The 15322-nt window shown below is 39.5% G+C and overlaps 1 protein-coding gene across 2 annotated transcripts in view; it reads right to left on the bottom strand.

The window, feature by feature from the left end:
* Positions 1 to 6397, bottom strand: part of stxbp6 (syntaxin binding protein 6 (amisyn)) — a 72934-nt gene extending 66537 nt beyond the window's left edge. For both annotated transcript variants that reach the window (XM_085343110.1, XM_085343109.1), the window contains exon 1: positions 6127 to 6397. The gene's annotated coding sequence lies outside the window, so the exon portion shown is untranslated. The remainder of the gene's footprint in view (positions 1 to 6126) is intronic.
* Positions 6398 to 15322: the final 8925 nt, after the last annotated feature.

The following is a 15322-nucleotide window of genomic DNA, read 5'->3' as shown; positions in this document are numbered from 1 at the left end:
GGGGGATAAGTAGATGGGGGATGCAAGGAAGAGAATAAGGAACAGAAATAGGAGAAGGAAGCAAACATGAGCCTCAAGGCAGCGAAATGTAGCCAGCTCCAGTGCACAGCTTATGGTCTGACTTTGAGCAGTCTTATGCAATTCTGAGCTGTGCGAGCAGTCACAGCCAAGGAGCTGTTGTAGCAGTGAAAATGACGGACATATACTTTACGGCTGCTTATCACCCCATTTTCAAGCAAAACCTTTCAAAAAGACTTCATTAACTGTGGTTGTGTATTGCCAAGGAGTAAAAGGACCAGCCCTGTTCCTGCTCATTCCCTTGCTCCCCTCTTGTGTTAATGTGAAATGTGTTCAGTCAATGCTCAGTGCTCTCCTGGGACCTCATTGGAGTGCGGTCTTTGAGCTAGCCTGCACAATGCACATCTTCTTTAAGCATCAACACGGTCCTCCCACTTTCCAGTCTGTGCTCACAAGCACACAGGAACCGCAACTTCTTTCCACCGCAACAGAAACAGCAGGAGCTGAGAAAATGGGCCCAAAAGACAGGTGGATGATACAGGCTTTGTCAAGCTAAACTAAAGGTGTGTCTTTAGTTTCCTTTGGAGAGGCATAAAAGCTCAAAGCCAGATCAGCAGGTGGCACAGGCTAAAAAAAAAGATTATTAATTAAAAAAATACATCAACCAAGTCCATCTGAAATCCATCTATTACTAAATATATTTACTCTGCTGTATGTGTAATTAAAAAGTTTAGTAAATTATCTATCACTGATATAAAGCAGTATAGTCTGGATGTATATCCAACTCTTAAGACTTTTCTTTTTAGACTGACAGCTTTAATAATCTAAGCATATAGTCTGGTGCCGTATTTGGGAATCTAGGTTAATTAACGTTGGGGAATTTACTCAGCTTTATGGAAAGTTGTAATCCACAACTAATATCCAGAAAAAGATTCCAAACATTTTTACACAGTGTACAGTTTGTTAAACAAGTCCCTTGTGCCATATTTGAGAATTAAACATACAGGTGCACTGCAGTGGCGTGCCAACAATCTTTTTTCTTTTTTTATTCCTGATAAGCCAACAATACGAAATGCAGTGCAGACTGAACCTCAGCTGAACTGATATGAAATAAGTACAGCTGGGAATATCGCATATATTGATCTGACGCGATAACTAATTAATAAGTCCACCTTCAAAAGAAGTACATATCTACTCCTCCCACTCACATTTGACTGGCTTTGGAAATGTTCAGAAACAAAATAGTTTCTTTCATTCCACACTCCACTGTGGGAGATATCTCAAAGATATAAAAACACGCTCCCTCATCTGCAGTCTTTCATGCACATCTTTCACATCGACTCGCGGTTCTTTTCAGGGCCTCGATTTAACAGGAAAAAAAGAAACCTTCCATAGCGCACCTACGTTCACAGATTAGATCTTTAGAGAGTGATGTCATTCACCCGTGTCACTGACTGAGCGATATCCAACACTGCCACGCGAACAGATGGTGAATGTTACTTCTCATAAAATAACTGAGAGATTACGACATCGATCCTGCTGTTTTTGAGGTGTTACTGCCAGCCTGCGTTGTATTAATGCAGCACTACACCACAAATACAAAAAATAAAATCAGTTTCGCATACACAATATATCAAAAACATGTACAGTCATTTGAAAGCGAAAGATTTTTCTCAGAACTCCATCCAGTCCAGTAAAAAAACCAAAAAAAAAACCAAGTAGACCCCATGATTCAGTACCTTGTAGAACAACTTCAAGTAACTTAAAGCAATTATTTTCTATTTGACTTTCATCCATCTTCTCTTCATCCAAAGGGATATTAGCCTAATCTTCTTTACAAATGCTAATATATTCTTCTTAGAGAGACGAGACTTTCGCCTGGCAACGCTTCATAACACGCCATACTTGTTTAGTCCTTTCCTAATTGTACAATCATGAACTTTAACATTTAACATGCTAGCTGAGGCCTGTAGAGTTTTTTTGCCTTTTTTTGCAAATTCTATGTCCTTGGAGTGAATTTGTTGGGATCGGAACATCATGGTATTGTGTTATTATGACCCACCTCAATGTTCCAGTGCCTAAACTTCTGTTTGATTATTAGCACCTAGCTGTTACCTAGACAAGCAAATGAAAGAGGGTCAGTGATCCTAGAATGGACTCATTTTATAGCTTGGAGAATCCAATAGTTTGCTCTCTATAGTAGTGCCACTTTGAAAATAGATTTTAAAATATCAAATCTTTTTTTTCTCTCTTCAAAAAGTTTCATTTAAAGCCAAATAAAAACCAAGTCCAATAGCAATGGGGTTTGTTTAAGTGGTGCAAGATAAGACACTTTAGATATAATCTATTTAGTCAAATGTACTTTACATGGAAAAAACAATAGTACTGTTGAGAAGGAATCAAAAGTATGACACTAAACAATATCCACCAGGCTTTGAAAGCTTTGTCAGACTTTCCCAGTAAAAATAAAAGCCAATCTGCATCCAGCACATTGGGCTCTGAACTGCCATATCTTCTCTTCTGAGGTATCACTTTTTTGTTTGTTTTGTTTTTGACGCAGCAAAATTTCCAAATTCCTTATAACCAAATCCAAATGAAGAGCTGTCACATGTAAGACTCGAGGAATGCAAACCTAAACAACCGTTTACTGCGTGGGTAACAATGCCAGCAAGGCAAGAAATTATATTACACACATTCTAGATTTTTATAGTTGAGAAGCTCATGCTCAGCAGAGGCATCGCACAGATTTTGAGAAAATAAACAGAGACATCCGTGTCTGCATACATAATCTAAGAGAAGCTCAAACTGTAGGCTCTTACTCAGGTAAGGAACATCTTTTGCATAAGGATCTTTTTTTAAATTCTGTTGTTAATTCAATGAGTTGTAAACTTTTTCTCGTCACAATACACATGGCGCGCATATGTGTATATAGCAATGTACACGAGAACGAATAGTGCACATGCCATTTAATGGCCATTTTGTGTTAAAAGGGAGCACCATAGATCAACCAGACTGAATAGGATGTTATTTTCTCCCCTTAAAACAGAAAGATATGGAAGGTCCCATCCATTTTCCTGTGCAAGTCAGCTGTTAGTGAAGGTTATATATTGCCAGGGCAGCATGGGCTAACCATGAATCAATGAATGACATGCCAGGCCCCCAAATGAGCTCATTCTTTAGAGCCCAGTGCCCTCTAGCAATAAAACATTTGAGAAGGGGGCTGGGAAAACAGAAGAAAAGCAGATAGAGAGCACTTAATGAGAGATGTCTCAAACACTGCAGAGATCACGAGCATAATGACTGTTAGAGGACCAATGGCATGACACATTGCATAACAGTACAGACGTAAATATACATCAAGGTAAAAAGACAAAAATGCCACTCCATACAGCCAAAATACTGAATAAGAGCAACAATCCCTCAATGCAAAATTCGGATTTTTTTTTTTTTTTTTTTTTTTTTTTTTTTTTTTTTTTTTAAACGCAGCGCCTGCCCTTCAACATCATCTTGCAAAAGCCAAAGTTAGATATAATGGCTGTGCTGTGATTTTTGTCTGCGTTTACAAGTAAAATGATGACTGAGAGAAACAGATGCAACTTGATGGGTTTTTTTCCTCTCATAAGCTGCACAGCTGTCTGTCACTAGCTGAAACCTTGTTGTTCGGTGTCACTCGCTGAACAGAGCAGATGGTGAAAAAACTGCGCCAGCAGCGGGAGAACAAGAGCGTTCGCGAAGGAGTACCGCCTGAAGTTTTTTTTGGGCGGGGGTGTTTCGTTTTGAGTACTTTTTTTTTTTGCAGGATGCTGAAAAAACAAAAAAAATCTAGTGACAAAGTCACTAAGTTGGCAACAATGAGTTGAAGTGAACTGTGATGGGCCGAGAGAGATGTTAGGCATGAAATTCTACATCCACAAACGTTGATTCTGTTCATCTGGACATAGCATTTTCAGTGGGAGAAACATTTCGTCACTCACCCAAGTGACTTCTTCAGTCTCAGCTGACTGCAGGTGTCCCCAGTCTTATAAACAGTATCACTTAAACTAGTACCACTGAAGGAACAATGGGCTGTGAGGTCAGTTCCTTGAAACGTTTCTCCCACTGAAAACGCTACGTCCAGATGAACTGAATCAAATTTTGTGGATTTACCTACCTGGATGATTGAGCATGCATCAAGACGAAATTTCTGAATTTAAAGAAACTAAAAATCTGAAGGCGAGCCAAAAAACATCAGGTTCTCTTCTGAAAATAATTGAGTTGGTTGTCATGACAAAGAATATCACGTAATGTGTTGGAATTAACTCACTCTAGCTGACATTTCTTTAAGTAGTATTTTTCACATTAATACAGCGTTAGTTCTAGATGTCATCTAGTGCAGATAAGGCTCACTGTTGTTTAGTCATTCAAGATTTGCAGAAGTAGGATGTGGCAGCTGGTCAGTAGGATTGTCACGCCCTTCCTCTGCTGTCTGCTAACTGGACTGGGGAAAGTGACAGGGACGACAGCCAGTATTTTACCCAAATTTTAGCAGGTTAACAATTGGCAATGGGGGGGGAGGCACTTAAAGGACACACCCCTATATCTTTCTTGTGTCTTCCTTTCATTACCTTTCCATTAAGTATATTAAAACACAGCATAGAGCAGAGCAATTCAGGGAAAGCCTTAGACTCCAGACTTCAATGTCATTTTACCAGAAACCCTGGCAGCAGAGTGTATTTGTTCACTATATGAGATGCACCGCAGAAACAAGGATCTTTATCTCTTTATGTCTGCCTTCGAGGATATTTGCTGTCTAGCAGAAGAAGAAGCCAGGGAGGGAGCCGGCTCAACAGTTTACATCATGACTGTAATTGGACACTGAATTATGGGGAAAGGTATAAGCTTATCTTTTATGGCATGCCAGAGCAAATTAAACCCTGAACTCAGGCAGCAAGAAGCAATATTTTAATGTAAGTGGGTTAGTTAATGCCACCAGGAGCATAGGGGCAGTATAAGGAGCCTCACAGCTAATCCCAACTAAACATTCTTCAAGGTCTGCAGCATGTCCTGGAGATACAAAAGTGGGAATTGCTTTGGGATTTGGTATAGTAGTATTTAAATACAAGCATGTGTTGGACTTTGTAAAGAGCCACCCCTGAGATTTTTTAAGATATATTTAAAGCCAAAGCATATGTCTTTTTTTCCCTTTAAAACGGCCATTTGGTTGATACACATTTTAAGTAAAAACACTATTTCATCATTCCCTTTTTAAAAGCTCTGAGGTGGCCCCTGGGGCTCTAAACAGTTTCCATACACATTTGGACTGTTTTGTTTTAGCACAAAGATGCCAAAAACCTGGTTTTGGATATTGCACAAATTATCCAAATATTAACACTGAACGCTTTAGATTTAAGAGGTGAACATATTTAGCCTTCAAACATCTTGCTCTGTACGGTTCACTGGAAGGAATTCAAACTATAACCCTTTGCAGCTTTAACATGTGTGCATTAGCATGTGGATAATATCTGGAGGCTTTTATACTCTAACTTGCCACTGTGACATGAAGACGAGCAAACAAACGACAGAGAAGCACACCCTGCAATCATAATACTCGTGCTGGACAACTCCCCACATTCACGTTGGGCTCAAAGGAATTTCACTGGAATATTTGTATATGCTGGGCTGGCGCTCAAATATTAAACGTTTGGCAGAAACTATGTGAGCTATTTAATTTTAATTTACAACACAGGCATCAAACGTACACTTTAAAGCACAAAAACGTGACCGCGGATACAAATATATATATATTTTCTAACAGCAAAACAATTCAAATAATAACAATGTTGACAAAGAAATCCGTTCAGAAAGCCCGAGAGAATGATACATAATAATAATTTAAAAAATACACAAGTTGTTTTTTTAAGTAAGTCACACCGTCGCGTGCGCTAGTTAATGATTAACAAGCGCGCGCGCACGCTTATATTGATTGTACCGCAAAGTGGCTGAAAGGTTGTTGGCGCAGTCTTCCAGTCGTTCATCAATAACAAGAAACTCCCCCCGTACGCCTGTGTAAAATATCTGCCCAACTTTTGATTGTTTGCGGGAAGTAAGCGGGACGCAGAGACTACTCACCGATGCGTCTGAGCGAGCAGTTTCCACGTGCAGTCAACAAATCCTTGGGTTAAATGTCTCCAGCTGTCACACTTCACCTACTTTTAAACAGCTTCTTCCCTATTGTTAGCCTTCCTCTCAAAATAAAAGAGAGCATTTCGAGGTTAACATCGCGTCGACTTCACTTCTGCGATAGTTGCTGGTTTCTGAGCCGCGAGAGGAGAGTTTTTTTCCCCCTGCTGTCGGTTTTGGAGAGCCAGTCTGTCTGACCGTGGCTCTCTCTTTCTCTCTGTGTGTGAGTGTGTATGGATGGGAGACCAGTAGCAGGTTCCCAGACACACAAACCAAACCCACCCGCCCGCCAATCACGTACAGTATCACACCACCACGTCGTGAGCTCCTCGAGTCTGTACGCTTCGCGAGACGGAGAAAATTCCCAGGCTGAATGAAGGCGGTGGCTGGATGTTTATTGCCTCTTGAAAAGTCATAATATGTATAATATTCAAACACAAAAGTGAAAGCAAAAGGATACTTCATAGAAATGTGTCAAACTATGATCATTCGGTACAACAAGCACTTACCAGGATTAACCTTGACCCTAACACATACCAAGCACCAACAGATTTTACATTTTTACATTTATAATACATAAGAATCGACTTAATTCTAAGGTGAGATTAAACTAAAATTAAGTTAAAATCAAGTTAATCTGTAGTTAGTCAATTTGTTGTAGACACCTATTCAATTCAGTTCAATTATATTTATATGGAATTCACAACAACAGGAAGTGCTCTATGTTGCAAGGTAAAGCCTCCACAATATTAGAAAGAAAGCCCAAAAAATACACAATCCCCTGTGAGCAAGCACTTGGCAACAGTGGGAAGGAAAAACTCCCTTTTAACAGGAAGAAACCTCTGGCAGGACCAGGCTCGGGGAAGGAGAGACATCTGCTGCAACCAGGTGGGGGTGAGGGGAAAGAGAAGAGGGTAAAAAGAGACAAAAGGTAAGCTAGAGGAGAGAGAGCTTCTGAAGTTGGTGGCCCGTGTCAAAATTGTCCCGAAATGTACTGTGAATGAATGAAACACTAATAGTTTATAGGGGTTAAAAAAAACAGAAAGTAGCTTCTCTTCAGTGATTCGGACTTCCCCAAGTTACAACTTTAAATAAATATGGCACTACCAAGGTTGCTGAGCTCATAAAAAAGAGCTTTCTGGCTTCTGAGGATATTGTGAGTGTAGTGGTGGAGAAATTATATATATTGTTTTTTGTTTTTTCTATGTCTCAAACACTGAAGAAGACTGATTATCATATTTAGCCTACAAAATATCTTCTACAACTAATTTAGCCTGGTCTTAGCCTGGACAGGATTACAGTGCCTGGTGAGGTAAACCTCACAGTCCCTCTGATGATATACTGGCAGTTATGACACCAATAGGTTTTATTGCATAGTCTGTATGACTCAGACTTTAAGTACAGTATGTGATATCTCCCTGTAAGAGTTCATGAACAGTAACTGTTCAAGAAGTCTTGTAAAGGAAGTTCTCTTTAAAAAAAAAGAAAAAGAAAAAGAAAAGCTTATCCACCTTTACACATTTGTTTGGACATGTCTCCCCTCCTGAAACAGGTTACTAGAGTTCTAATAGCATCACCTCATGAGAAAACAACAGCATATAATGGTGTTATACAACAATTCTCATCACGCTGCCTGTGGCGCAGACATTACAGACTTGTGGTTATACGGCAGTTTCCCACATTATGACTGCTAACTAGGGCATTTCCCAAGATCATCTAAAAAAGAAGCTCAAGTTCTTTGAATTAGTCGTTTAGACAGGCCTACTCTACCTGAACACTTTCCAATAACGCCCCGCCGGACGTGTGGGAGGTGTCAATGTTCAGGACCATCATCTTTTGTTTTTCTACAACCTTGCCAACAGAAATCTGCTCCATGGGAATTCACAAACACACAAACACACACACACAAACAGTGGATGGTTTTGTCTGGTTGTGAGTCATCCATGTTCCCCACAGATCCCTAATTCCTCTCCTGATAGATCTGGCTTCTTTTACACGCTCTGTCTTCATTTTGAAGAAACTTGGAAACCTCTGCTTCATCTGAGATAGCTCATATTTTATGTGCTTCTGTTTTTTTGCCTATGGGGATTTGATCGTTAACATGTTGCGGAGGGAGCTGTTGAGCGGTTAAGCTATCCTTACTTACCACGATAAGCAGAGGACCCGCTGTACTATAGCAGATGTCCTTAGGTCAGCTTTATGAGATGAAATGCATGATAAGAAAACCACTTGTGGCTGGAAAAACAGCAACGCTGTAATCAGAAATTCATGTTTCTGTTTTGTCCAGGAAAAAATCATTGAAAACAACTTGCAGGAGTTTGCCTGGCTTTACATTCTGGAGCCTGAGGAATCTACTACAACATGCTATTTTTTGAAATATAAGTCTAACTGTATTTATGGCAGATTTCAATCGGTTTTTCATTCAAGAATGCAACTTATTTATCATTCCACTGATAACGGGTACAGCTGATAGTCAGATTACTCTGCTTCATGCAGAAACAGAGGACATTTTCACTTGGCAAACAGCACAGCAGTAATTAAATATGAACGTTCCCAAAACTTCCTTGGGATCGTATTACTGTTTGTATGGCTTTGTTATTCCTTGCAGCAGGTAGCTTAGCAATCTGGCACAACATGTAGTTCATTTCTGGAATGTGGAATTTGAAAAAAAACAACAAAAACCCCTCTTGATCCTCTGAGACTACCTGAGGCTACCTTGTGACCATCCACTTTGTTACAGAGACCCTTCTGTTGAGTATAAATTGTAATCTGAAAGGGGAATAGTTGACTCCTGTGGCTGTGAGGCCCCTGGGACAAGTACAAGAAGGTACTTTGACACTGCCCTGCACACACTCTGTGTTCTCCTACATGAGTAAACACTTTTTAATGTAATGACTCCCTTTTTCCAGGTGGAGGAAAAAGCAGAAAGTGGCCAAAGGGCGAGAAACTGATCCACACACACACACATATATATGAGAACACACACACACAAGCTGAGAGGGTGAAAAGGGCATTAGCAGGCATTAGTTTCCTGCTTTTGAGTTTGGGATTTGGGGCACTTGAGTCTCTCCAGGGAAAGCCTGGTCAGTGAATTTCTCTGATGAAAGAGGCAAAGCATTGAACCACGACAAGGTTTCAATAAAAGCCTCAAGACTGATTGCCCAACGAAAATGTCGGAACCTTGGCTATGCTCATTGCTCAATTCGATGCTGAGGTTAAATTTTGGATGCATGACACACCACAGAGACTGACACATCCTCCAGGTTCCCCTTGTGTGGTTTGAAGTTTCCAAGACACGTTAGAGGAGTGGAATCTTTGCGTAGGGAAGGCTGTTGGAAAAAAACAAAACAAACTACAGCCATTCACTGAAAAACAGACTCTATCAGCAAAGAGATATAACATTAGTAAGGTCTGTGGCAAATATGCAGAATTGTTAACTGTTTCACTCTTTAGAGGAACAATTTTCAATCATTAATGAGGCAATCATTCTGTTTTATCAAGGTGGTTACAAGACAGCAGTCAATAATTGTAAAATCTATACTTTTTGTAATTTCTGATGCTTAGTTTTATGAGTAAAACATTATGGTAAAACACAAGAAGCACAAAATGCATCTAGTTTTTTTTTACATTGCTTCCTCAAAACTGCTTTACTGTCATACTGAGTGATATTCAAACCACTGTTGAAACCCTCTTTTCAGCTGCACCATTATATCAAGTAGACATTTAGATGTGTTGTGCATCATTTTATGCTCATTGTTAGCACAGAGGAATGCATTTCCTCATAGCCAGGAACATTATACAATTCCAAGCTACTGTCAGGGCTCTCCGGCACTTATTCTCCTTTGGCTCCATCACTACCCCCCAACCCCCTCTTTCCCTCCCGCCAAAATCCTGGAAAAGATAAACACGCTTTCAGCCTGCAACTTCACTCGTGAGATCAGGGAGAAGGAGGTTCCTCAGTCCCATGTGGCGAGCAGGGTAAACACAGGGATCTGACTACAGAAGGAATGGAATGATGCGAGGGACCCTTTGCTCCAACCACCGCTTTTGCTTCTCATCTCCCCACACCATGGCCAGATGGCCGCCATCTCCATTCTTCCCTCTTTCACTCCTGCTAAATCAAACACTGAATTCATGTGGTTTGGAGCTTACTCTGCACAGTGTGAAGTATGAAACACACACACTCATCAGACACTGGTTACAGAGCTGCATGGGAGCTCACTCGGGAGAAAAACATGTCTTATTGTGGCTGCATACATTACTTCAGTAAGTGTGCACAGTGTGTGAGCTGTGGCATGCATTGATTTTTCCATGTATGGCTTTGTGTTCCAAGACAGCGTATGTTTTATACTCTTCCATCGGTTGTTTTGTAGTTCTTCCTGAATCTTGGCTCATCCAGAGCTGAGGAGTACGGTTATGAAAAGGGTGTGTCTGAAACTCCTCGTTTAGATTTCACTTATCAAGAAAAGTGTATATTTGCACTCTTCATGCACACGTAGCCCAGCTAATCACATTTGAAAGAGAAGCATCTGACCTGTGTTGTTTTTAAGGTACTTTCTAGCATTATCATTTGTATTTTCCACTTGAATCTTACAATTAAGTTTCTTTGCACGAGTGAGTTTTAGTTAAAATCCTCTGGTAATCAGAACCAGTTCTAATACACCTGGAGTAAACAAGCTGCTTGGCTCCGTGCACAGTTGTGCTCAGTGTAGCATGAAGACACAAACAAGCACTTCTGTGTTGATGGTTATTACAGAGTTTCTAAGACTTTATCCTTTTACAGTGAGGCATTTTAGGACATTGCCTGTCCAAAGGCTTCATATGATTTGCTCATTCATTTTGTTTATTTTGATTGCAGGACTTATCCATATGATCTTTCAGCCACTGCTGGAACATAAGGACCCGTCACTTCTTAAAAATGATCTCACCAGCTAATCGTATAACCGCTCACACTGACATAATTCTTGACAACAGTTTTGCTGAATTTTGGGACCAACACAGGACCATTCCTTTGCCAGAGACCGACACTTTAATTAGATTTGCAGAAGATATTAACCATCAATCATGTTAATGCCCAGCCAACCGCAAGTAATGACTTTCATGGTCTGATCAATCAGCGCGGCTTTGTCTCTTTATTAAAAATGCCAAATATATTTGCTTTGAATCTCTGTTTTGAATTCTGCATTCCTAATAAAATGCTGGTTTTTGAATCAGTGACGCAGGTTAGTGTGAAAAAAAAAGTCTAATTAAATCAAGACCCAGCTTATGAGGGAAAGGCAAACTTTGCACTTGTTGAAAAAAAATGAAAGAAAATGTTCAAGAATAACAACAAATTACTTTACAGTTTTATAGTGTAACAAAGGGTTTTTTCAGTCTCACACTGTTGCTTGAATTTGTCCCAAACTCATCTAATGCACCACTCACACTTATTCATTCACTCATTTAGCACAACTAAGTGGTAAACTACTATACCTTGAAAACTGCTTTTGTAGATTTTGTTTACTATTAAAATTATTATTAATAATAATTTAATTTAGATTACAGAATGTACAGTGTAAAATTCCAGTACAATGCTTGAAAATCTAGCAGTTTTTACAGAAATCAGCCATGAAAACCTTGAAAATCAGTAAATGGTAAATGGCCTGTATTTGTATAGCACTTTACTAGTCCCTAAGGACCCCAAAGCACTTTACACATCCAGTCATCCACCCATTCACACACTGGTGATGGCAAGCTACATTGTAGCCACAGCCACCCTGGGGCGCACTGACAGAGGCGAGTAACACAAATAAGTAGTGAATACAAAATGAACCATTCAGCCTGTCACTCTGTTACAGGAAAAATGTTTCTATGTTTCTTTACCTTCTTTTAAATGTGCAAGCATGCCCTTTTGTCTATGGTTAGATTAGTTTAGAATTATCTTTTTAGACTTTCTCAGCAAAGACATACTGTTTTGGGACATATTGTTTTAGATTGTTTTATCTCTCACAGCCTTCTCCCAGCTCTCTGCTGACGAGACTAGCGCCACATATGGAGTTGTTTATTTTATTTGTTTTGTATTTTCTTATCCTGTTCTCACTGTCTTTCCTATAAAAATTACCAAGCCACTGTGCATGGTGTGAGTTGTTCTTAGCAGCTCACCCGTGTACACGTTTGATAAAGAAAGTAACTTTGTCTCATTGTGTCTTTATTTCTCCTGGGTTTTTTACAGAGTTTTCCCCCAACATTTCTTGGTCCTTCGAGCCGGATTTTTTGCAAAATGATGCACAGCAGAGAAAACATACTGGCTGTCTATATAAATGGTTATTTGTTTATCTTTGTGTATTTCACATGCGCAACAATCTCGTGTGAAGTGACCTTCCTCTCCACGGTTCTAGCAGGCGTTGTCTCTATGTTATCTGCTGTTTCTGCGTGGCTGTCTGCGGCCTTGGTGTTTGTGACTTTGCTCGCCTCTCTGTTCCTGATAGCCACCTGCGAATTAGTGTTTTAGTCTGTTGTCAACAGTCAGCCTTATTTTTAAGTTACAGAATGCTTCTCCCTTTTTTTGTTTTTTGTTTTTTTGTTTGGGAGAATAGATGCAACTCTACATTTTCACTTAAGGCAGTTTTAGATAATTTCTAGTTCTTCAAACAATGCATGGATCTCACACATTTCAAACTTTCAAGTTAGGGTTGTTTCCCATTTATACAAATATATATATTTAACTTTGCATTGCTCACAGCTCATAGCTCACAGCTCTAAACCTAGGCATTTTTCAATCATATGCCTAATCACTATGTGTCACTGTGATTCTCAAGTATGGTCACAAGTTCGTTTAAATTCGTTTCCAAAACCAACAAAATAATCAAACAAAAACAAAAAAACATAAACGTGTCAGGACACAAAAGAAAAAAGAAAAAATGCTGCCACCCGAACAAGGCAGAAGTCTGCATATGTTGGCTTTTAATAGCATGCAGCTTGTAACATGGTAGACTAATGTGCCTGTGTTAATTCAGCTCCATATTATTGTGTGAAGTTGCACTGGGTTGGGAGTGGTTTTGTGTGTGTCACATTTTTGGTGAGCCAATGGCTGGAATGGGGTTGGACTAATTAGAGGCAGGTGTACTTGATTGCACTGATACACCGGTCTTCTTATAGCCCACACTACAAACACTGCTGTGTTGTTTTGTCTCTCTGTGCAGGCCAGGGCCTATTATATGCCACAGCCTAAAGGCAGCAGGGTTGCAGAGGCTTGAGTGACCACTGACTATATGCTTGCAGGGTGGTGGGTCTCCAAGGACAACTTCTAACCCTGTTAAAGGCAACATGTGGAGTGCAACTTGGCTGTGTGGCATAGCTGGCTCTGGCCTTGGGACTGTGTTTTTTTATACAATTCATAAGTGGGACACTGGACTGTTTTATCTTTTATCTCTTGATATATTTTTTGTCAACAAATTATCTTTTAGAATTTTATTGACTGACATCTTTTTGCCCACGACTGAGACGGTTGGTCAGACCTAGAGTCTTTCTTTGGGTGTGTTACAGCAGCTTCTGCTCTAAAAGAAACAAATAAATAAAAAGAAAAGAAAATGTGTAACATGCTCATCAGCTTAGCAGTGTCTACATATTTAATTCAGCTTCTCAATCCTGTAGTTTTAGCTGTTGTCTACAGGGTTTTGCTTTTTGGTTGTTATTATAGGTGTGCTCTATATCTCAGCAATGTGTCATTCTAGGATGATAGGTTTCAAGCTGGTCAAGTGCCTCTATGCACTTCATTAGTTTAGTTATTCTCTGTATTGTCTTCATCTCACATGTCATTACACTGAGTTTCAGCAAACCTTAAGCTTGATGCAGACTACTGCTTAACAATTATCCACCTTACATCATAACCGATTAAGGTGCCTCTTCATATTAATATTATGTCATTGTTAATATTATACCCTTTGTCTTATATAACAGCAATAGCATATTATAATATTTTATCAGTGTGTACCATTATACTACTCCTGAGCCAATTTGTTAGTTAGGATCATCTTATTCAGCAAACAGATAATTTAGAATTCATCCAATCTGCGGTCACATTTGTTCTCTCTGTTGCATGGCGGACCAGGCAGTTCTATTATAATATATTATTTATATTTTATTTTGTATCCATCAAGGGCTTCAGATGACCTGCAGAATCATCCTTTTCCCAGGGTGGAGACAGTTACCTTTTCACACACTGTCCTTGGCTGAACAGTGACACAGTCTTAATATACCTTATTTATTTTATTAAAATATTTTCGTGTGAATTATTTGCTTTATATTCATTTTATACATGCTGGGCATGGTCATCATGCCAACTGTGTTTCATTGATAATATCACTTTACAGGTTGTTATCCTTGCTATTATTAATTTCAAATACCCTAAAGATCATTTCTACTGTAATTTTCCCTTTGTTTATCTTTATTTCGTACTTTTTATATTTATATCTACTCAGTGGGGTCTGTTTTCAACCCTTTTAAACTACTTCAAACTACTTTGATCTCTAGTTTTCACTTAATAAGGGATTATTATGTTCTTCCTGATATGGGTGTTGCTGCAGATGCGGCTGCAGGAATGAGTGATGGTTTACTAAAAGGATTGTGGGAACTGCACAGTGTCTCGTCTTCTGGTTTTACTAAACTGGCAGTTGGATTCTGTTCTCCCGACTGTTTATATTTTGTTTTCTTAAATCTCTCAGTTTTTGTCCGGCGTCTGGACTTTTCTTTTCTCACCACTGCTCGTCAGCAGGAATGAGTTTTAATTTCACTTGCTTGATTACCCATCTTAATTATGTATTTACTTATTTTTGTTTAAGTAATATATACACAATACAGCTGCTATCACCTTCGCTGGTATTAGAGACGAGAGTGGTTGCTCACACGCCCTTCTACTTTCGGACTATTTCCAAAAGCGGTGTGAACTTTACGAGACGGAACTCGACCGTTCTCTCAACTCACCAGCACGTCAGTGAATAGCAGTAAAAGAAAAACACAGTAGGAGCAGCTCAGTCTCTTATTGGACCGTGAAAATTCAGCTTGCTCCGTTAATTAAAACAATACACACACACACACATTCACATTCACACCTATTCGCGCGATCGGAACCCTTATAATAAGGGGAGCTGCCAGTCTTTCTGTAGAC

This window comes from Diplotaxodon limnothrissa, linkage group LG19 (genome assembly GCF_057381915.1).
Source record: "Diplotaxodon limnothrissa isolate DT_005_m linkage group LG19, D_limnothrissa_male_GT1.1, whole genome shotgun sequence".
Classification (NCBI taxonomy): Eukaryota; Metazoa; Chordata; class Actinopteri; order Cichliformes; family Cichlidae; genus Diplotaxodon; species Diplotaxodon limnothrissa.
The sequence above is the reverse complement of the archived record's forward strand: the minus strand, read 5'-3'. Positions and strand labels throughout refer to the sequence as shown.